Below are 24381 nucleotides of genomic sequence, written 5' to 3' on the forward strand. Positions count from 1 at the left end.
AATGCTGTTATTGTGTTTTACTTATCTGGTAAATCAGATTGCTGGGTTTGATTAAATGTGTTCTGTATTGTTCATAGTTTGAAACAAATGTTTGATTGCTCACTATCCTGGCCCCTCTCATTTCAGTATTTTAACTGGTATCAATAAAGGATAAATAAATAAATCCAAGAGTTTTACCACCAGTAATATTACAACTCCTTGTGACAATTGTCTAGAAAGGCCCACAGAACAGACAGGCACAGAGTAAGCTTTTCATTTTCTCAATGGAGGTTGGCCTAGTCTAAAAGAAGGGCTCGTCCGGGATTTGAACCCGGGACCTCTCGCACCCTAAGCGAGAATCATACCCCTAGACCAACGAGCCTGTCTGTAAAACGATACTGAGATTTGGAAAATCACTTAAATGCCACGCATGTACTGAAAACCTTGATTCTTCACTGGTACTGCACTGTCTTCTGGTGGTGCTGAGAGGTACTGCTGTCGATTTTGGGGCGTTTGGACAATGGCCACTCAAATCTGTAGATCAGGATTGCACGATAGGGAGACGAGAGCTGGTCGTTAATTTGCAATCAACTGGGGAATTAACAAAAAGGGAAGAGCGCTCTTTCTACAAATCTGATTTTAACCCTAACCTTAACTACACTGCTCACCTTGTGGCTAACCCTAACCTTAAATGAAGACCATAACATACATTTATTACGTCATAGACAATTTTGACTTTTGGGCTGTGGTAACTAATGACAATCACGAGAGCATGAGTTCTGCCAACTACGCGTATTCTACCCCAACATCTGTAACACTGGAGTTAAAATGGATGATACGATGTGTTATAAGAGAACAGGCATGTGGCTCGTTGGTCTAGGGGTATGATTCTCGCTTAGGGTGCGAGAGGTCCCGGGTTCAAATCCCGGACGAGCCCGTCTTTTAATGTGTCACTGTCACAATGGAAAACGACGTGGAAATTCTGATCAGCAATCATTTGACCAAAGCCTCCCACCACCACCTGAAAAGTTTCTTCCCCTGTGCTGTGGCCCTCACCAACAGGAAATCTGGCCCATAGAGACTGAAGGACTATGCACTCTGTGCTGCACACCACATCAAGCCATCTCTGAACTGCACACGAAATAACTGCACTATACTGCATTGCACTCTGTCCATCTCTCTGTATTTAGATATATTCATACTGATACTGTAAATATGTACATCTCCTGTATATCAACCGTATACCCACTATAACTCAACTGTATACCCACTGTGTTTCAACCGTATACCCACTATAACTCAACTGTATACCCACTGTATATCAACCGTATACCCACTATAACTCAACTGTATACCCACTGTGTTTCAACCGTTTACCTACTGTGTATACACTGTATGCTCACTGTATCAAGCGTATACCAACTGTACATTTGTATATCTGCTAATTCTATTACAGCTCTATGCTCACTCTACCTAGTTGTATATAATGTATGTTAACTTTGATTAAACTCTGCCTATAATTGTTTTTAAATTTAATTTAAACGATGTCTGGCTCCAACTCCTACTGGCTCCTACTAGTCTCCTACTAGCAGCACCATATCCCCATGTAACGTTCAGAGTATGTTGTCTCGCACTAGCAGCACCATATCCCCTGGTAACGTTCAGAGTATGTTGTCTCCCACTAGCAGCACCATATCCCCATGTAACGTTCAGAGTATGTTGTCTCCCACTAGCAGCACCATATCCCCTGGTAACGTTCAGAGTATGTTGTCTCCCACTAGCAGCACCATATCCCCTGGTAACGTTCAGAGTATGTTGTCTCCCACTAGCAGCACCATATCCCCTGGTAACGTTCAGAGTATGTTGTCTCCCACTAGCAGCACCATATCCCCATGTAACGTTCAGAGTATGTTGTCTCGCACTAGCAGCACCATATCCCCAAGTAACACTCTGAGTATGTTATCTCACACTAGCAGCACCAAATCCCCTGGTAAAGTTCAGAGTATGTTATCTCACACTAGCAGCACCATATCCCCTGGTAACGTTCAGAGTATGTTGTCTCCCACTAGCAGCACCATATCCCCTGGTAACGTTCAGAGTATGTTGTCTCCTACTAGCAGCACCATATCCCCATGTAACGTTCAGAGTATGTTGTATCGCACTAGCAGCACCATATCCCCTGGTAACGTTCAGAGTATGTTGTCTCCCACTAGCAGCACCAAATCCCCATGTAACACTCAGAGTATGTTGTCTCGCACTAGCAGCACCATATCCCCTGGTAACGTTCAGAGTATGTTGTCTCCCACTAGCAGCACCAAATCCCCATGTAACACTCAGAGTATGTTGTCTCCCACTAGCAGCACCATATCCCCTGGTAACGTTCAGAGTATGTTGTCTCGCACTAGCAGCACCATATCCCCTGGTAACGTTCAGAGTATGTTGTCTCCCACTAGCAGCACCATATCCACTGGTAACGTTCAGAGTATGTTGTCTCGCACTAGCAGCACCATATCCACTGGTAAAGTTCAGAGTATGTTGTCTCCCACTAGCAGCACCATATCCCCTGGTAATGTTCAGAGTATGTTGACGTTGGATGCAGCTTTTGGTAGAGAAATTAACATTCAAATTCTCTGACAACAGCTCTGGTGGACATTCTTGCAGTCAGCATGCCAGTTGCTCACGCTCCCTTAAAACTAGAGACATCTGTAGCATTGGGTTGTGTGACAGAACTGTACATTTTAAGAGTGGCCTTTTATTGTCCCCGGCACAAGGTTCACCTGTGTAATGATCATGCTTTTTAATCAGCTTCTTGATATGCCACACCTGTCAGGTGGTACTTCCCGTGGCTATGATAAGATTAGCTTTAATATGGCACATTTGTCTCTCTGCCCCATGGAAGAAGAGCATGTTTTAAAGTGGGGGGGGGGCCCTGCTTGGACCTTGCAGGGCCCCGTGAAACTGTGCTACACCACTGGGGTAGGTTGATTGCCTTGGTTTCGGTCACAGATTAAGCCCAATCCTGGACTGAAAGGCATTTTCAATGGAGTGTGGAGAATGAAACAGAGCCAGACATCTCTGTCTATGGCTGCCAGTGTCCTGTTGAACACCACTGCTCCTCCTCTCTACTTTCAAGGTGCTGTTCAATCAAAACTGCCTTCCGGATTTTGTGGAGGAGTCAAAACAATCTCCTTCCTCCTATTCACACAAAGTTGACCTGAATTCCACATTTTGTTTTGTTTCATGACTGTAGATATGGTTCTGAGAGCAGGAATTAAAACTTAGACAGCAGAGGAAGAATGCTGTTATTGTGTTTTACTTATCTGGTAAATCAGATTGCTGGGTTTGATTAAATGTGTTCTGTATTGTTCATAGTTTGAAACAAATGTTTGATTGCTCACTATCCTGGCCCCTCTCATTTCAGTATTATAACTGGTATCAATAAAGGATAAATAAATAAATCCAAGAGTTTTACCACCAGTAATATTACAACTCCTTGTGACAATTGTCTAGAAAGGCCCACAGAACAGACAGGCACAGAGTAAGCTTTTCATTTTCTCAATGGAGGTTGGCCTAGTCTAAAAGAAGGGCTCGTCCGGGATTTGAACCCGGGACCTCTCGCACCCTAAGCGAGAATCATACCCCTAGACCAACGAGCCTGTCTGTAAAACGATACTGAGATTTGGAAAATCACTTAAATGCCACGCATGTACTGAAAACCTTGATTCTTCACTGGTACTGCACTGTCTTCTGGTGGTGCTGAGAGGTACTGCTGTCGATTTTGGGGCGTTTGGACAATGGCCACTCAAATCTGTAGATCAGGATTGCACGATAGGGAGACGAGAGCTGGTCGTTAATTTGCAATCAACTGGGGAATTAACAAAAAGGGAAGAGCGCTCTTTCTACAAATCTGATTTTAACCCTAACCTTAACTACACTGCTCACCTTGTGGCTAACCCTAACCTTAAATGAAGACCATAACATACATTTATTACGTCATAGACAATTTTGACTTTTGGGCTGTGGTAACTAATGACAATCACGAGAGCATGAGTTCTGCCAACTACGCGTATTCTACCCCAACATCTGTAACACTGGAGTTAAAATGGATGATACGATGTGTTATAAGAGAACAGGCATGTGGCTCGTTGGTCTAGGGGTATGATTCTCGCTTAGGGTGCGAGAGGTCCCGGGTTCAAATCCCGGACGAGCCCGTCTTTTAATGTGTCACTGTCACAATGGAAAACGACGTGGAAATTCTGATCAGCAATCATTTGACCAAAGCCTCCCACCACCACCTGAAAAGTTTCTTCCCCTGTGCTGTGGCCCTCACCAACAGGAAATCTGGCCCATAGAGACTGAAGGACTATGCACTCTGTGCTGCACACCACATCATGCCATCTCTGAACTGCACTATACTGCATTGCACTCTGTCCATCTCTCTGTATTTAGATATATTCATACTGATACTGTAAATATGTACATCTCCTGTATATCAACCGTATACCCACTGTATATCAACCGTATACCGACTATAACTCAACTGTATACCCACTGTATATCAACCGTATACCCACTATAACTCAACTGTATACCCACTGTGTTTCAACCGTATACCCACTATATATCAACCGTATACCCACTATAACTCAACTGTATACCCACTGTATATCAACCGTATACCCACTATAACTCAACTGTATACCCACTGTGTTTCAACCGTTTACCTACTGTGTATACACCGTACGCTCACTGTATCAAGCGTATACCCACTGTACATTTGTATATCTGCTAATTATATTACAGCTCTATGCTCACTCTACCTAGTTGTATATAATGTATGTTAACTTTGATTAAATTCTGCCTATAATTTTTTTTAAATGTAATTTAAACGATGTCTGGCTCCTACTCCTACTGGCTCCTACTAGTCTCCTACTAGCAGCACCATATCCCCTGGTAACGTTCAGAGTATGTTGTCTCGCACTAGCAGCACCATATCCCCTGGTAACGTTCAGAGTATGTTGTCTCGCACTAGCAGCACCATATCCCCTGGTAACGTTCAGAGTATGTTGTCTCGCACTAGCAGCACCATATCCCCAAGTAACACTCTGAGTATGTTATCTCACACTAGCAGCACCATATCCACTGGTAAAGTTCAGAGTATGTTGTCTCACACTAGCAGCACCATATCCCCTGGTAATGTTCAGAGTATGTTGACGTTGGATGCAGCTTTTGGTAGAGAAATGAACATTCAAATTCTCTGACAACAGCTCTGGTGGACATTCCTGCAGTCAGAATGCCAGTTGCAAGCTCCCTTAAAACTCGAGACATCTGTAGCATTGGGTTGTGTGACAGAACAGAACATTTTAGAGTGGCCTTTTATTGTCCCCGGCACAAGGTTCACCTGTGTAATGATCATGCTTTTTAATCAGCTTCTTGATATGCCACACCTGTCAGGTGGTACTTCCCGTGGCTATGATAAGATTAGCTTTAATATGGCACATTTGTCTCTCTGCCCCATGGAAGAAGAGCATGTTTTAAAATGGGGGGGGGGGGGCCCTGCTTGGACCTTGCAGGGCCCCGTGAAACTGTGCTACACCACTGGGGTAGGTTGATTGCCTTGGTTTCGGTCACAGATTAAGCCCAATCCTGGACTGAAAGGCATTTTCAATGGAGTGTGGAGAATGAAACAGAGCCAGACATCTCTGTCTATGGCTGCCAGTGTCCTGTTGAACACCACTGCTCCTCCTCTCTACTTTCAAGGTGCTGTTCAATCAAAACTGCCTTCCGGATTTTGTGGAGGAGTCAAAACAATCTCCTTCCTCCTATTCACACAAAGTTGACCTGAATTCCACATTTTGTTTTGTTTCATGACTGTAGATATGGTTCTGAGAGCAGGAATTAAAACTTAGACAGCAGAGGAAGAAGGCTGTTTTTGTGTTTTACTTATCTGGTAAATCAGATTGCTGGGTTTGATTAAATGTGTTCTGTATTGTTCATAGTTTGAAACAAATGTTTGATTGCTCACTATCCTGGCCCCTCTCATTTCAGTATTATAACTGGTATCAATAAAGGATAAATAAATAAATCCAAGAGTTTTACCACCAGTAATATTACAACTCCTTGTGACAATTGTCTAGAAAGGCCCACAGAACAGACAGGCACAGAGTAAGCTTTTCATTTTCTCAATGGAGGTTGGCCTAGTCTAAAAGAAGAGCTTGTCCGGGATTTGAACCCGGGACCTCTCGCACCCTAAGCGAGAATCATACCCCTAGACCAACGAGCCTGTCTGTGAACTGATACTGAGATTTTGAAAATCACTTAAATGCCACGCATGTACTGAAAACCTTGATTCTTCACTGGTACTGCACTGTCTTCTGGTGGTGCTGAGAGGTACTGCTGTCGATTTTGGGGCGTTTGGACAATGGCCACTCAAATCTGTAGATCAGGATTGCACTATAGGGAGACGAGAGCTGGTCGTTAATTTGCAATCAACTGGGGAATTAACACAAAAGGAAGAGCGCCTGATTAGCATGTGAGAGGAAGCGCCACAAAGTCATCATTATGTCTAAACCCCGCCTATTTCTAAAAATGTTATTCTGCAAATCTGATTTTAACCCTAACCTTAACTACACTGCTCACCTTGTGGCTAACCCTAACCTTAAATGAAGACCAAAACATACATTTTTACATCATAGACAATTTTGACTTTATGGCTGTGGTAACTAATGACAATCACGAGAGCATGAGTTCTGCCAACTACGTGTATTCTACCCCAACATCTGTAACACTGGAGTTTAAATGGATGATAACATATGTTATAAAAGAACAGGCATGTGGCTCGTATGATTCTCGCTTAGGGTGCGAGAGGTCCTGGGTTCAAATCCCGGACGAGCCCGTCTTTTAATGTGTCACTGTCACAATGGAAAACGACGTGGAAATTCTGATCAGCAATCATTTGACCAAAGCCTCCCACCACCACCTGAAAAGTTTCTTCCCCTGTGCTGTGGCCCTCACCAACAGGAAATCTGGCCCATAGAGACTGAAGGACTATGCACTCTGTGCTGCACACCACATCAAGCCATCTCTGAACTGCACACAAAATAACTGCACTATACTGCATTGCACTCTGTCCATCTCTCTGTATTTAGATATATTCATACTGATACTGTAAATATGTACATCTCCTGTATATCAACCGTATACCCACTATAACTCAACTGTATACCCACTGTGTTTCAACCGTATACCCACTATAACTCAACTGTATACCCACTGTATATCAACCGTATACCCACTATAACTCAACTGTATACCCACTGTGTTTCAACCGTTTACCTACTGTGTATACACTGTATGCTCACTGTATCAAGCGTATACCAACTGTACATTTGTATATCTGCTAATTCTATTACAGCTCTATGCTCACTCTACCTAGTTGTATATAATGTATGTTAACTTTGATTAAACTCTGCCTATAATTGTTTTTAAATTTAATTTAAACGATGTCTGGCTCCAACTCCTACTGGCTCCTACTAGTCTCCTACTAGCAGCACCATATCCCCATGTAACGTTCAGAGTATGTTGTCTCGCACTAGCAGCACCATATCCCCTGGTAACGTTCAGAGTATGTTGTCTCCCACTAGCAGCACCATATCCCCATGTAACGTTCAGAGTATGTTGTCTCCCACTAGCAGCACCATATCCCCTGGTAACGTTCAGAGTATGTTGTCTCCCACTAGCAGCACCATATCCCCTGGTAACGTTCAGAGTATGTTGTCTCCCACTAGCAGCACCATATCCCCTGGTAACGTTCAGAGTATGTTGTCTCCCACTAGCAGCACCATATCCCCATGTAACGTTCAGAGTATGTTGTCTCGCACTAGCAGCACCATATCCCCAAGTAACACTCTGAGTATGTTATCTCACACTAGCAGCACCAAATCCCCTGGTAAAGTTCAGAGTATGTTATCTCACACTAGCAGCACCATATCCCCTGGTAACGTTCAGAGTATGTTGTCTCCCACTAGCAGCACCATATCCCCTGGTAACGTTCAGAGTATGTTGTCTCCTACTAGCAGCACCATATCCCCATGTAACGTTCAGAGTATGTTGTATCGCACTAGCAGCACCATATCCCCTGGTAACGTTCAGAGTATGTTGTCTCCCACTAGCAGCACCAAATCCCCATGTAACACTCAGAGTATGTTGTCTCGCACTAGCAGCACCATATCCCCTGGTAACGTTCAGAGTATGTTGTCTCCCACTAGCAGCACCAAATCCCCATGTAACACTCAGAGTATGTTGTCTCCCACTAGCAGCACCATATCCCCTGGTAACGTTCAGAGTATGTTGTCTCGCACTAGCAGCACCATATCCCCTGGTAACGTTCAGAGTATGTTGTCTCCCACTAGCAGCACCATATCCACTGGTAACGTTCAGAGTATGTTGTCTCGCACTAGCAGCACCATATCCACTGGTAAAGTTCAGAGTATGTTGTCTCCCACTAGCAGCACCATATCCCCTGGTAATGTTCAGAGTATGTTGACGTTGGATGCAGCTTTTGGTAGAGAAATTAACATTCAAATTCTCTGACAACAGCTCTGGTGGACATTCTTGCAGTCAGCATGCCAGTTGCTCACGCTCCCTTAAAACTAGAGACATCTGTAGCATTGGGTTGTGTGACAGAACTGTACATTTTAAGAGTGGCCTTTTATTGTCCCCGGCACAAGGTTCACCTGTGTAATGATCATGCTTTTTAATCAGCTTCTTGATATGCCACACCTGTCAGGTGGTACTTCCCGTGGCTATGATAAGATTAGCTTTAATATGGCACATTTGTCTCTCTGCCCCATGGAAGAAGAGCATGTTTTAAAGTGGGGGGGGGGCCCTGCTTGGACCTTGCAGGGCCCCGTGAAACTGTGCTACACCACTGGGGTAGGTTGATTGCCTTGGTTTCGGTCACAGATTAAGCCCAATCCTGGACTGAAAGGCATTTTCAATGGAGTGTGGAGAATGAAACAGAGCCAGACATCTCTGTCTATGGCTGCCAGTGTCCTGTTGAACACCACTGCTCCTCCTCTCTACTTTCAAGGTGCTGTTCAATCAAAACTGCCTTCCGGATTTTGTGGAGGAGTCAAAACAATCTCCTTCCTCCTATTCACACAAAGTTGACCTGAATTCCACATTTTGTTTTGTTTCATGACTGTAGATATGGTTCTGAGAGCAGGAATTAAAACTTAGACAGCAGAGGAAGAATGCTGTTATTGTGTTTTACTTATCTGGTAAATCAGATTGCTGGGTTTGATTAAATGTGTTCTGTATTGTTCATAGTTTGAAACAAATGTTTGATTGCTCACTATCCTGGCCCCTCTCATTTCAGTATTTTAACTGGTATCAATAAAGGATAAATAAATAAATCCAAGAGTTTTACCACCAGTAATATTACAACTCCTTGTGACAATTGTCTAGAAAGGCCCACAGAACAGACAGGCACAGAGTAAGCTTTTCATTTTCTCAATGGAGGTTGGCCTAGTCTAAAAGAAGGGCTCGTCCGGGATTTGAACCCGGGACCTCTCGCACCCTAAGCGAGAATCATACCCCTAGACCAACGAGCCTGTCTGTAAAACGATACTGAGATTTGGAAAATCACTTAAATGCCACGCATGTACTGAAAACCTTGATTCTTCACTGGTACTGCACTGTCTTCTGGTGGTGCTGAGAGGTACTGCTGTCGATTTTGGGGCGTTTGGACAATGGCCACTCAAATCTGTAGATCAGGATTGCACGATAGGGAGACGAGAGCTGGTCGTTAATTTGCAATCAACTGGGGAATTAACAAAAAGGGAAGAGCGCTCTTTCTACAAATCTGATTTTAACCCTAACCTTAACTACACTGCTCACCTTGTGGCTAACCCTAACCTTAAATGAAGACCATAACATACATTTATTACGTCATAGACAATTTTGACTTTTGGGCTGTGGTAACTAATGACAATCACGAGAGCATGAGTTCTGCCAACTACGCGTATTCTACCCCAACATCTGTAACACTGGAGTTAAAATGGATGATACGATGTGTTATAAGAGAACAGGCATGTGGCTCGTTGGTCTAGGGGTATGATTCTCGCTTAGGGTGCGAGAGGTCCCGGGTTCAAATCCCGGACGAGCCCGTCTTTTAATGTGTCACTGTCACAATGGAAAACGACGTGGAAATTCTGATCAGCAATCATTTGACCAAAGCCTCCCACCACCACCTGAAAAGTTTCTTCCCCTGTGCTGTGGCCCTCACCAACAGGAAATCTGGCCCATAGAGACTGAAGGACTATGCACTCTGTGCTGCACACCACATCAAGCCATCTCTGAACTGCACACAAAATAACTGCACTATACTGCATTGCACTCTGTCCATCTCTCTGTATTTAGATATATTCATACTGATACTGTAAATATGTACATCTCCTGTATATCAACCGTATACCCACTATAACTCAACTGTATACCCACTGTGTTTCAACCGTATACCCACTATAACTCAACTGTATACCCACTGTATATCAACCGTATACCCACTATAACTCAACTGTATACCCACTGTGTTTCAACCGTTTACCTACTGTGTATACACTGTATGCTCACTGTATCAAGCGTATACCAACTGTACATTTGTATATCTGCTAATTCTATTACAGCTCTATGCTCACTCTACCTAGTTGTATATAATGTATGTTAACTTTGATTAAACTCTGCCTATAATTGTTTTTAAATTTAATTTAAACGATGTCTGGCTCCAACTCCTACTGGCTCCTACTAGTCTCCTACTAGCAGCACCATATCCCCATGTAACGTTCAGAGTATGTTGTCTCGCACTAGCAGCACCATATCCCCTGGTAACGTTCAGAGTATGTTGTCTCCCACTAGCAGCACCATATCCCCATGTAACGTTCAGAGTATGTTGTCTCCCACTAGCAGCACCATATCCCCTGGTAACGTTCAGAGTATGTTGTCTCCCACTAGCAGCACCATATCCCCTGGTAACGTTCAGAGTATGTTGTCTCCCACTAGCAGCACCATATCCCCTGGTAACGTTCAGAGTATGTTGTCTCCCACTAGCAGCACCATATCCCCATGTAACGTTCAGAGTATGTTGTCTCGCACTAGCAGCACCATATCCCCAAGTAACACTCTGAGTATGTTATCTCACACTAGCAGCACCAAATCCCCTGGTAAAGTTCAGAGTATGTTATCTCACACTAGCAGCACCATATCCCCTGGTAACGTTCAGAGTATGTTGTCTCCCACTAGCAGCACCATATCCCCTGGTAACGTTCAGAGTATGTTGTCTCCTACTAGCAGCACCATATCCCCATGTAACGTTCAGAGTATGTTGTATCGCACTAGCAGCACCATATCCCCTGGTAACGTTCAGAGTATGTTGTCTCCCACTAGCAGCACCAAATCCCCATGTAACACTCAGAGTATGTTGTCTCGCACTAGCAGCACCATATCCCCTGGTAACGTTCAGAGTATGTTGTCTCCCACTAGCAGCACCAAATCCCCATGTAACACTCAGAGTATGTTGTCTCCCACTAGCAGCACCATATCCCCTGGTAACGTTCAGAGTATGTTGTCTCGCACTAGCAGCACCATATCCCCTGGTAACGTTCAGAGTATGTTGTCTCCCACTAGCAGCACCATATCCACTGGTAACGTTCAGAGTATGTTGTCTCGCACTAGCAGCACCATATCCACTGGTAAAGTTCAGAGTATGTTGTCTCCCACTAGCAGCACCATATCCCCTGGTAATGTTCAGAGTATGTTGACGTTGGATGCAGCTTTTGGTAGAGAAATTAACATTCAAATTCTCTGACAACAGCTCTGGTGGACATTCTTGCAGTCAGCATGCCAGTTGCTCACGCTCCCTTAAAACTAGAGACATCTGTAGCATTGGGTTGTGTGACAGAACTGTACATTTTAAGAGTGGCCTTTTATTGTCCCCGGCACAAGGTTCACCTGTGTAATGATCATGCTTTTTAATCAGCTTCTTGATATGCCACACCTGTCAGGTGGTACTTCCCGTGGCTATGATAAGATTAGCTTTAATATGGCACATTTGTCTCTCTGCCCCATGGAAGAAGAGCATGTTTTAAAGTGGGGGGGGGGCCCTGCTTGGACCTTGCAGGGCCCCGTGAAACTGTGCTACACCACTGGGGTAGGTTGATTGCCTTGGTTTCGGTCACAGATTAAGCCCAATCCTGGACTGAAAGGCATTTTCAATGGAGTGTGGAGAATGAAACAGAGCCAGACATCTCTGTCTATGGCTGCCAGTGTCCTGTTGAACACCACTGCTCCTCCTCTCTACTTTCAAGGTGCTGTTCAATCAAAACTGCCTTCCGGATTTTGTGGAGGAGTCAAAACAATCTCCTTCCTCCTATTCACACAAAGTTGACCTGAATTCCACATTTTGTTTTGTTTCATGACTGTAGATATGGTTCTGAGAGCAGGAATTAAAACTTAGACAGCAGAGGAAGAATGCTGTTATTGTGTTTTACTTATCTGGTAAATCAGATTGCTGGGTTTGATTAAATGTGTTCTGTATTGTTCATAGTTTGAAACAAATGTTTGATTGCTCACTATCCTGGCCCCTCTCATTTCAGTATTATAACTGGTATCAATAAAGGATAAATAAATAAATCCAAGAGTTTTACCACCAGTAATATTACAACTCCTTGTGACAATTGTCTAGAAAGGCCCACAGAACAGACAGGCACAGAGTAAGCTTTTCATTTTCTCAATGGAGGTTGGCCTAGTCTAAAAGAAGGGCTCGTCCGGGATTTGAACCCGGGACCTCTCGCACCCTAAGCGAGAATCATACCCCTAGACCAACGAGCCTGTCTGTAAAACGATACTGAGATTTGGAAAATCACTTAAATGCCACGCATGTACTGAAAACCTTGATTCTTCACTGGTACTGCACTGTCTTCTGGTGGTGCTGAGAGGTACTGCTGTCGATTTTGGGGCGTTTGGACAATGGCCACTCAAATCTGTAGATCAGGATTGCACGATAGGGAGACGAGAGCTGGTCGTTAATTTGCAATCAACTGGGGAATTAACAAAAAGGGAAGAGCGCTCTTTCTACAAATCTGATTTTAACCCTAACCTTAACTACACTGCTCACCTTGTGGCTAACCCTAACCTTAAATGAAGACCATAACATACATTTATTACGTCATAGACAATTTTGACTTTTGGGCTGTGGTAACTAATGACAATCACGAGAGCATGAGTTCTGCCAACTACGCGTATTCTACCCCAACATCTGTAACACTGGAGTTAAAATGGATGATACGATGTGTTATAAGAGAACAGGCATGTGGCTCGTTGGTCTAGGGGTATGATTCTCGCTTAGGGTGCGAGAGGTCCCGGGTTCAAATCCCGGACGAGCCCGTCTTTTAATGTGTCACTGTCACAATGGAAAACGACGTGGAAATTCTGATCAGCAATCATTTGACCAAAGCCTCCCACCACCACCTGAAAAGTTTCTTCCCCTGTGCTGTGGCCCTCACCAACAGGAAATCTGGCCCATAGAGACTGAAGGACTATGCACTCTGTGCTGCACACCACATCAAGCCATCTCTGAACTGCACACAAAATAACTGCACTATACTGCATTGCACTCTGTCCATCTCTCTGTATTTAGATATATTCATACTGATACTGTAAATATGTACATCTCCTGTATATCAACCGTATACCCACTATAACTCAACTGTATACCCACTGTGTTTCAACCGTATACCCACTATAACTCAACTGTATACCCACTGTATATCAACCGTATACCCACTATAACTCAACTGTATACCCACTGTGTTTCAACCGTTTACCTACTGTGTATACACTGTATGCTCACTGTATCAAGCGTATACCAACTGTACATTTGTATATCTGCTAATTCTATTACAGCTCTATGCTCACTCTACCTAGTTGTATATAATGTATGTTAACTTTGATTAAACTCTGCCTATAATTGTTTTTAAATTTAATTTAAACGATGTCTGGCTCCAACTCCTACTGGCTCCTACTAGTCTCCTACTAGCAGCACCATATCCCCATGTAACGTTCAGAGTATGTTGTCTCGCACTAGCAGCACCATATCCCCTGGTAACGTTCAGAGTATGTTGTCTCCCACTAGCAGCACCATATCCCCATGTAACGTTCAGAGTATGTTGTCTCCCACTAGCAGCACCATATCCCCTGGTAACGTTCAGAGTATGTTGTCTCCCACTAGCAGCACCATATCCCCTGGTAACGTTCAGAGTATGTTGTCTCCCACTAGCAGCACCATATCCCCTGGTAACGTTCAGAGTATGTTGTCTCCCACTAGCAGCACCATATCCCCATGTAACGTTCAGAGTATGTTGTCTCGCACTAGCAGCACCATATCCCCAAGTAACACTCTGAGTATGTTATCTCACACTAGCAGCACCAAATCCCCTGGTAAAGTTCAGAGTATGTTATCTCACACTAGCAGCACCATATCCCCTGGTAACGTTCAGAGTATGTTGTCTCCCACTAGCAGCACCATATCCCCTGGTAACGTTCAGAGTATGTTGTCTCCTACTAGCAGCACCATATCCCCATGTAACGTTCAGAGTATGTTGTATCGCACTAGCAGCACCATATCCCCTGGTAACGTTCAGAGTATGTTGTCTCCCACTAGCAGCACCAAATCCCCATGTAACACTCAGAGTATGTTGTCTCGCACTAGCAGCACCATATCCCCTGGTAACGTTCAGAGTATGTTGTCTCCCACTAGCAGCACCAAATCCCCATGTAACACTCAGAGTATGTTGTCTCCCACTAGCAGCACCATATCCCCTGGTAACGTTCAGAGTATGTTGTCTCGCACTAGCAGCACCATATCCCCTGGTAACGTTCAGAGTATGTTGTCTCCCACTAGCAGCACCATATCCACTGGTAACGTTCAGAGTATGTTGTCTCGCACTAGCAGCACCATATCCACTGGTAAAGTTCAGAGTATGTTGTCTCCCACTAGCAGCACCATATCCCCTGGTAATGTTCAGAGTATGTTGACGTTGGATGCAGCTTTTGGTAGAGAAATTAACATTCAAATTCTCTGACAACAGCTCTGGTGGACATTCTTGCAGTCAGCATGCCAGTTGCTCACGCTCCCTTAAAACTAGAGACATCTGTAGCATTGGGTTGTGTGACAGAACTGTACATTTTAAGAGTGGCCTTTTATTGTCCCCGGCACAAGGTTCACCTGTGTAATGATCATGCTTTTTAATCAGCTTCTTGATATGCCACACCTGTCAGGTGGTACTTCCCGTGGCTATGATAAGATTAGCTTTAATATGGCACATTTGTCTCTCTGCCCCATGGAAGAAGAGCATGTTTTAAAGTGGGGGGGGGGGCCCTGCTTGGACCTTGCAGGGCCCCGTGAAACTGTGCTACACCACTGGGGTAGGTTGATTGCCTTGGTTTCGGTCACAGATTAAGCCCAATCCTGGACTGAAAGGCATTTTCAATGGAGTGTGGAGAATGAAACAGAGCCAGACATCTCTGTCTATGGCTGCCAGTGTCCTGTTGAACACCACTGCTCCTCCTCTCTACTTTCAAGGTGCTGTTCAATCAAAACTGCCTTCCGGATTTTGTGGAGGAGTCAAAACAATCTCCTTCCTCCTATTCACACAAAGTTGACCTGAATTCCACATTTTGTTTTGTTTCATGACTGTAGATATGGTTCTGAGAGCAGGAATTAAAACTTAGACAGCAGAGGAAGAATGCTGTTATTGTGTTTTACTTATCTGGTAAATCAGATTGCTGGGTTTGATTAAATGTGTTCTGTATTGTTCATAGTTTGAAACAAATGTTTGATTGCTCACTATCCTGGCCCCTCTCATTTCAGTATTATAACTGGTATCAATAAAGGATAAATAAATAAATCCAAGAGTTTTACCACCAGTAATATTACAACTCCTTGTGACAATTGTCTAGAAAGGCCCACAGAACAGACAGGCACAGAGTAAGCTTTTCATTTTCTCAATGGAGGTTGGCCTAGTCTAAAAGAAGGGCTCGTCCGGGATTTGAACCCGGGACCTCTCGCACCCTAAGCGAGAATCATACCCCTAGACCAACGAGCCTGTCTGTAAAACGATACTGAGATTTGGAAAATCACTTAAATGCCACGCATGTACTGAAAACCTTGATTCTTCACTGGTACTGCACTGTCTTCTGGTGGTGCTGAGAGGTACTGCTGTCGATTTTGGGGCGTTTGGACAATGGCCACTCAAATCTGTAGATCAGGATTGCACGATAGGGAGACGAGAGCTGGTCGTTAATTTGCAATCAACTGGGGAATTAACAAAAAGGGAAGAGCGCTCTTTCTACAAATCTGATTTTAACCCTAACCTTAACTACACTGCTCACCTTGTGGCTAACCCTAACCTTAAATGAAGACCATAACATACATTTTTACGTCATAGACAATTTTTACTTTTGGGCTGTGGTAACTAATGACAATCACGAGAGCATGAGTTCTGCCAACTACGCGTATTCTACCCCAACATCTGTAACACTGGAGTTTAAATGGATGATAACATATGTTATAAAAGAACAGGCATGTGGCTCGTATGACTCTCGCTTAGGGTGCGAGAGGTCCCGGGTTCAAATCCCGGACGAGCCCGTCTTTTAATGTGTCACTGTCACAATGGAAAACGACGTGGAAATTCTGATCAGCAATCATTTGACCAAAGCCTCCCACCACCACCTGAAAAGTTTCTTCCCCTGGGCTGTGGCCCTCACCAACAGGAAATCTGGCCCATAGAGACTGAAGGACTATGCACTCTGTGCTGCACACCACATCATGCCATCTCTGAACTGCACTATACTGCATTGCACTCTGTCCATCTCTCTGTATTTAGATATATTCATACTGATACTGTAAATATGTACATCTCCTGTATATCAACCGTATACCCACTGTATATCAACCGTATACCGACTATAACTCAACTGTATACCCACTGTATATCAACCGTATACCCACTATAACTCAACTGTATACCCACTGTGTTTCAACCGTATACCCACTATATATCAACCGTATACCCACTATAACTCAACTGTATACCCACTGTATATCAACCGTATACCCACTATAACTCAACTGTATACCCACTGTGTTTCAACCGTTTACCTACTGTGTATACACCGTACGCTCACTGTATCAAGCGTATACCCACTGTACATTTGTATATCTGCTAATTATATTACAGCTCTATGCTCACTCTACCTAGTTGTATATAATGTATGTTAACTTTGATTAAATTCTGCCTATAATTTTTTTTAAATGTAATTTAAACGATGTCTGGCTCCTACTCCTACTGGCTCCTACTAGTCTCCTACTAGCAGCACCATATCCCCTGGTAACGTTCAGAGTATGTTGTCTCGCACTAGCAGCACCATATCCCCTGGTAACGTTCAGAGTATGTTGTCTCGCACTAGCAGCACCATATCCCCTGGTAACGTTCAGAGTATGTTGTCTCGCACTAGCAGCACCATATCCCCAAGTAACACTCTGAGTATGTTATCTCACACTAGCAGCACCATATCCACTGGTAAAGTTCAGAGTATGTTGTCTCCCACTAGCAGCACCATATCCCCTGGTAATGTTCAGAGTATGTTGACGTTGGATGCAGCTTTTGGTAGAGAAATGAACATTCAAATTCTCTGACAACAGCTCTGGTGGACATTCCTGCAGTCAGAATGCCAGTTGCAAGCTCCCTTAAAACTCGAGACATCTGTAGCATTGGGTTGTGTGACAGAACAGAACATTTTAGAGTGGCCTTTTATTGTCCCCGGCACAAGGTTCACCTGTGTAATGATCATGCTTTTTAATCAGCTTCTTGATATGCCACACCTGTCAGGTGGTACTTCCCGTGGCTATGATAAGATTAGCTTTAATATGGCACATTTGTCTCTCTGCCCCATGGAAGAAGAGCATGTTTTAAAATGGGGGGGGGGGGGGCCCTGCTTGGACCTTGCAGGGCCCCGTGAAACTGTGCTACACCACTGGGGTAGGTTGATTGCCTTGGTTTCGGTCACAGATTAAGCCCAATCCTGGACTGAAAGGCATTTTCAATGGAGTGTGGAGAATGAAACAGAGCCAGACATCTCTGTCTATGGCTGCCAGTGTCCTGTTGAACACCACTGCTCCTCCTCTCTACTTTCAAGGTGCTGTTCAATCAAAACTGCCTTCCGGATTTTGTGGAGGAGTCAAAACAATCTCCTTCCTCCTATTCACACAAAGTTGACCTGAATTCCACATTTTGTTTTGTTTCATGACTGTAGATATGGTTCTGAGAGCAGGAATTAAAACTTAGACAGCAGAGGAAGAAGGCTGTTTTTGTGTTTTACTTATCTGGTAAATCAGATTGCTGGGTTTGATTAAATGTGTTCTGTATTGTTCATAGTTTGAAACAAATGTTTGATTGCTCACTATCCTGGCCCCTCTCATTTCAGTATTATAACTGGTATCAATAAAGGATAAATAAATAAATCCAAGAGTTTTACCACCAGTAATATTACAACTCCTTGTGACAATTGTCTAGAAAGGCCCACAGAACAGACAGGCACAGAGTAAGCTTTTCATTTTCTCAATGGAGGTTGGCCTAGTCTAAAAGAAGAGCTTGTCCGGGATTTGAACCCGGGACCTCTCGCACCCTAAGCGAGAATCATACCCCTAGACCAACGAGCCTGTCTGTGAAATGATACTGAGATTTTGAAAATCACTTAAATGCCACGCATGTACTGAAAACCTTGATTCTTCACTGGTACTGCACTGTCTTCTGGTGGTGCTGAGAGGTACTGCTGTCGATTTTGGGGCGTTTGGACAATGGCCACTCAAATCTGTAGATCAGGATTGCACTATAGGGAGACGAGAGCTGGTCGTTAATTTGCAATCAACTGGGGAATTAACACAAAAGGAAGAGCGCCTGATTAGCATGTGAGAGGAAGCGCCACAAAGTCATCATTATGTCTAAACCCCGCCTATTTCTAAAAATGTTATTCTGCAAATCTGATTTTAACCCTAACCTTAACTACACTGCTCACCTTGTGGCTAACCCTAACCTTAAATGAAGACCAAAACATACATTTTTACGTCATAGACAATTTTGACTTTATGGCTGTGGTAACTAATGACAATCACGAGAGCATGAGTTCTGCCAACTACGTGTATTCTACCCCAACATCTGTAACACTGGAGTTTAAATGGATGATAACATATGTTATAAAAGAACAGGCATGTGGCTCGTATGATTCTCGCTTAGGGTGCGAGAGGTCCTGGGTTCAAATCCCGGACGAGCCCGTCTTTTAATGTGTCACTGTCACAATGGAAAACGACGTGGAAATTCTGATCAGCAATCATTTGACCAAAGCCTCCCACCACCACCTGAAAAGTTTCTTCCCCTGTGCTGTGGCCCTCACCAACAGGAAATCTGGCCCATAGAGACTGAAGGACTATGCACTCTGTGCTGCACACCACATCAAGCCATCTCTGAACTGCACACAAAATAACTGCACTATACTGCATTGCACTCTGTCCATCTCTCTGTATTTAGATATATTCATACTGATACTGTAAATATGTACATCTCCTGTATATCAACCGTATACCCACTATAACTCAACTGTATACCCACTGTGTTTCAACCGTATACCCACTATAACTCAACTGTATACCCACTGTATATCAACCGTATACCCACTATAACTCAACTGTATACCCACTGTGTTTCAACCGTTTACCTACTGTGTATACACTGTATGCTCACTGTATCAAGCGTATACCAACTGTACATTTGTATATCTGCTAATTCTATTACAGCTCTATGCTCACTCTACCTAGTTGTATATAATGTATGTTAACTTTGATTAAACTCTGCCTATAATTGTTTTTAAATTTAATTTAAACGATGTCTGGCTCCAACTCCTACTGGCTCCTACTAGTCTCCTACTAGCAGCACCATATCCCCATGTAACGTTCAGAGTATGTTGTCTCGCACTAGCAGCACCATATCCCCTGGTAACGTTCAGAGTATGTTGTCTCCCACTAGCAGCACCATATCCCCATGTAACGTTCAGAGTATGTTGTCTCCCACTAGCAGCACCATATCCCCTGGTAACGTTCAGAGTATGTTGTCTCCCACTAGCAGCACCATATCCCCTGGTAACGTTCAGAGTATGTTGTCTCCCACTAGCAGCACCATATCCCCTGGTAACGTTCAGAGTATGTTGTCTCCCACTAGCAGCACCATATCCCCATGTAACGTTCAGAGTATGTTGTCTCGCACTAGCAGCACCATATCCCCAAGTAACACTCTGAGTATGTTATCTCACACTAGCAGCACCAAATCCCCTGGTAAAGTTCAGAGTATGTTATCTCACACTAGCAGCACCATATCCCCTGGTAACGTTCAGAGTATGTTGTCTCCCACTAGCAGCACCATATCCCCTGGTAACGTTCAGAGTATGTTGTCTCCTACTAGCAGCACCATATCCCCATGTAACGTTCAGAGTATGTTGTATCGCACTAGCAGCACCATATCCCCTGGTAACGTTCAGAGTATGTTGTCTCCCACTAGCAGCACCAAATCCCCATGTAACACTCAGAGTATGTTGTCTCGCACTAGCAGCACCATATCCCCTGGTAACGTTCAGAGTATGTTGTCTCCCACTAGCAGCACCAAATCCCCATGTAACACTCAGAGTATGTTGTCTCCCACTAGCAGCACCATATCCCCTGGTAACGTTCAGAGTATGTTGTCTCGCACTAGCAGCACCATATCCCCTGGTAACGTTCAGAGTATGTTGTCTCCCACTAGCAGCACCATATCCACTGGTAACGTTCAGAGTATGTTGTCTCGCACTAGCAGCACCATATCCACTGGTAAAGTTCAGAGTATGTTGTCTCCCACTAGCAGCACCATATCCCCTGGTAATGTTCAGAGTATGTTGACGTTGGATGCAGCTTTTGGTAGAGAAATTAACATTCAAATTCTCTGACAACAGCTCTGGTGGACATTCTTGCAGTCAGCATGCCAGTTGCTCACGCTCCCTTAAAACTAGAGACATCTGTAGCATTGGGTTGTGTGACAGAACTGTACATTTTAAGAGTGGCCTTTTATTGTCCCCGGCACAAGGTTCACCTGTGTAATGATCATGCTTTTTAATCAGCTTCTTGATATGCCACACCTGTCAGGTGGTACTTCCCGTGGCTATGATAAGATTAGCTTTAATATGGCACATTTGTCTCTCTGCCCCATGGAAGAAGAGCATGTTTTAAAGTGGGGGGGGGGGCCCTGCTTGGACCTTGCAGGGCCCCGTGAAACTGTGCTACACCACTGGGGTAGGTTGATTGCCTTGGTTTCGGTCACAGATTAAGCCCAATCCTGGACTGAAAGGCATTTTCAATGGAGTGTGGAGAATGAAACAGAGCCAGACATCTCTGTCTATGGCTGCCAGTGTCCTGTTGAACACCACTGCTCCTCCTCTCTACTTTCAAGGTGCTGTTCAATCAAAACTGCCTTCCGGATTTTGTGGAGGAGTCAAAACAATCTCCTTCCTCCTATTCACACAAAGTTGACCTGAATTCCACATTTTGTTTTGTTTCATGACTGTAGATATGGTTCTGAGAGCAGGAATTAAAACTTAGACAGCAGAGGAAGAATGCTGTTATTGTGTTTTACTTATCTGGTAAATCAGATTGCTGGGTTTGATTAAATGTGTTCTGTATTGTTCATAGTTTGAAACAAATGTTTGATTGCTCACTATCCTGGCCCCTCTCATTTCAGTATTATAACTGGTATCAATAAAGGATAAATAAATAAATCCAAGAGTTTTACCACCAGTAATATTACAACTCCTTGTGACAATTGTCTAGAAAGGCCCACAGAACAGACAGGCACAGAGTAAGCTTTTCATTTTCTCAATGGAGGTTGGCCTAGTCTAAAAGAAGGGCTCGTCCGGGATTTGAACCCGGGACCTCTCGCACCCTAAGCGAGAATCATACCCCTAGACCAACGAGCCTGTCTGTAAAACAATACTGAGATTTGGAAAATCACTTAAATGCCACGCATGTACTGAAAACCTTGATTCTTCACTGGTACTGCACTGTCTTCTGGTGGTGCTGAGAGGTACTGCTGTCGATTTTGGGGCGTTTGGACAATGGCCACTCAAATCTGTAGATCAGGATTGCACGATAGGGAGACGAGAGCTGGTCGTTAATTTGCAATCAACTGGGGAATTAACAAAAAGGGAAGAGCGCTCTTTCTACAAATCTGATTTTAACCCTAACCTTAACTACACTGCTCACCTTGTGGCTAACCCTAACCTTAAATGAAGACCATAACATACATTTATTACGTCATAGACAATTTTGACTTTTGGGCTGTGGTAACTAATGACAATCACGAGAGCATGAGTTCTGCCAACTACGCGTATTCTACCCCAACATCTGTAACACTGGAGTTAAAATGGATGATACGATGTGTTATAAGAGAACAGGCATGTGGCTCGTTGGTCTAGGGGTATGATTCTCGCTTAGGGTGCGAGAGGTCCCGGGTTCAAATCCCGGACGAGCCCGTCTTTTAATGTGTCACTGTCACAATGGAAAACGACGTGGAAATTCTGATCAGCAATCATTTGACCAAAGCCTCCCACCACCACCTGAAAAGTTTCTTCCCCTGGGCTGTGGCCCTCACCAACAGGAAATCTGGCCCATAGAGACTGAAGGACTATGCACTCTGTGCTGCACACCACATCATGCCATCTCTGAACTGCACTATACTGCATTGCACTCTGTCCATCTCTCTGTATTTAGATATATTCATACTGATACTGTAAATATGTACATCTCCTGTATATCAACCGTATACCCACTGTATATCAACCGTATACCGACTATAACTCAACTGTATACCCACTGTATATCAACCGTATACCCACTATAACTCAACTGTATACCCACTGTGTTTCAACCGTATACCCACTATATATCAACCGTATACCCACTATAACTCAACTGTATACCCACTGTATATCAACCGTATACCCACTATAACTCAACTGTATACCCACTGTGTTTCAACCGTTTACCTACTGTGTATACACTGTATGCTCACTGTATCAAGCGTATACCAACTGTACATTTGTATATCTGCTAATTCTATTACAGCTCTATGCTCACTCTACCTAGTTGTATATAATGTATGTTAACTTTGATTAAACTCTGCCTATAATTGTTTTTAAATTTAATTTAAACGATGTCTGGCTCCAACTCCTACTGGCTCCTACTAGTCTCCTACTAGCAGCACCATATCCCCATGTAACGTTCAGAGTATGTTGTCTCGCACTAGCAGCACCATATCCCCTGGTAACGTTCAGAGTATGTTGTCTCCCACTAGCAGCACCATATCCCCATGTAACGTTCAGAGTATGTTGTCTCCCACTAGCAGCACCATATCCCCTGGTAACGTTCAGAGTATGTTGTCTCCCACTAGCAGCACCATATCCCCTGGTAACGTTCAGAGTATGTTGTCTCCCACTAGCAGCACCATATCCCCTGGTAACGTTCAGAGTATGTTGTCTCCCACTAGCAGCACCATATCCCCATGTAACGTTCAGAGTATGTTGTCTCGCACTAGCAGCACCATATCCCCAAGTAACACTCTGAGTATGTTATCTCACACTAGCAGCACCAAATCCCCTGGTAAAGTTCAGAGTATGTTATCTCACACTAGCAGCACCATATCCCCTGGTAACGTTCAGAGTATGTTGTCTCCCACTAGCAGCACCATATCCCCTGGTAACGTTCAGAGTATGTTGTCTCCTACTAGCAGCACCATATCCCCATGTAACGTTCAGAGTATGTTGTATCGCACTAGCAGCACCATATCCCCTGGTAACGTTCAGAGTATGTTGTCTCCCACTAGCAGCACCAAATCCCCATGTAACACTCAGAGTATGTTGTCTCGCACTAGCAGCACCATATCCCCTGGTAACGTTCAGAGTATGTTGTCTCCCACTAGCAGCACCAAATCCCCATGTAACACTCAGAGTATGTTGTCTCCCACTAGCAGCACCATATCCCCTGGTAACGTTCAGAGTATGTTGTCTCGCACTAGCAGCACCATATCCCCTGGTAACGTTCAGAGTATGTTGTCTCCCACTAGCAGCACCATATCCACTGGTAACGTTCAGAGTATGTTGTCTCGCACTAGCAGCACCATATCCACTGGTAAAGTTCAGAGTATGTTGTCTCCCACTAGCAGCACCATATCACCTGGTAATGTTCAGAGTATGTTGACGTTGGATGCAGCT

At 44.0% G+C, this 24381-nt stretch overlaps 11 non-coding genes across 11 annotated transcripts; 5 read left to right on the forward strand and 6 right to left on the reverse strand.

The window, feature by feature from the left end:
- Positions 1-289: 289 nt before the first annotated feature.
- On the reverse strand, positions 290-361 carry trnap-agg. The gene has a single exon. It is a non-coding gene; the product is annotated as a tRNA-Pro (tRNA).
- A 483-nt stretch (positions 362-844) lies between these two features.
- Positions 845-916, forward strand: trnap-agg. Its single transcript has one exon. It is a non-coding gene; the product is annotated as a tRNA-Pro (tRNA).
- A 2647-nt stretch (positions 917-3563) lies between these two features.
- Positions 3564-3635, reverse strand: trnap-agg. The gene has a single exon. It is a non-coding gene; the product is annotated as a tRNA-Pro (tRNA).
- A 483-nt stretch (positions 3636-4118) lies between these two features.
- On the forward strand, positions 4119-4190 carry trnap-agg. The gene has a single exon. It is a non-coding gene; the product is annotated as a tRNA-Pro (tRNA).
- Positions 4191-9521: 5331 nt separating this feature from the next.
- Positions 9522-9593, reverse strand: trnap-agg. Its single transcript has one exon. It is a non-coding gene; the product is annotated as a tRNA-Pro (tRNA).
- A 483-nt stretch (positions 9594-10076) lies between these two features.
- On the forward strand, positions 10077-10148 carry trnap-agg. Its single transcript has one exon. It is a non-coding gene; the product is annotated as a tRNA-Pro (tRNA).
- Positions 10149-12795: 2647 nt separating this feature from the next.
- On the reverse strand, positions 12796-12867 carry trnap-agg. Its single transcript has one exon. It is a non-coding gene; the product is annotated as a tRNA-Pro (tRNA).
- Positions 12868-13350: 483 nt separating this feature from the next.
- Positions 13351-13422, forward strand: trnap-agg. The gene has a single exon. It is a non-coding gene; the product is annotated as a tRNA-Pro (tRNA).
- A 2648-nt stretch (positions 13423-16070) lies between these two features.
- On the reverse strand, positions 16071-16142 carry trnap-agg. Its single transcript has one exon. It is a non-coding gene; the product is annotated as a tRNA-Pro (tRNA).
- Positions 16143-22017: 5875 nt separating this feature from the next.
- On the reverse strand, positions 22018-22089 carry trnap-agg. The gene has a single exon. It is a non-coding gene; the product is annotated as a tRNA-Pro (tRNA).
- Positions 22090-22572: 483 nt separating this feature from the next.
- On the forward strand, positions 22573-22644 carry trnap-agg. Its single transcript has one exon. It is a non-coding gene; the product is annotated as a tRNA-Pro (tRNA).
- Positions 22645-24381: the final 1737 nt, after the last annotated feature.

The sequence above is a fragment of the Oncorhynchus mykiss genome, chromosome 32 (genome assembly GCF_013265735.2).
Source record: "Oncorhynchus mykiss isolate Arlee chromosome 32, USDA_OmykA_1.1, whole genome shotgun sequence".
NCBI lineage: Eukaryota > Metazoa > Chordata > Actinopteri > Salmoniformes > Salmonidae > Oncorhynchus > Oncorhynchus mykiss.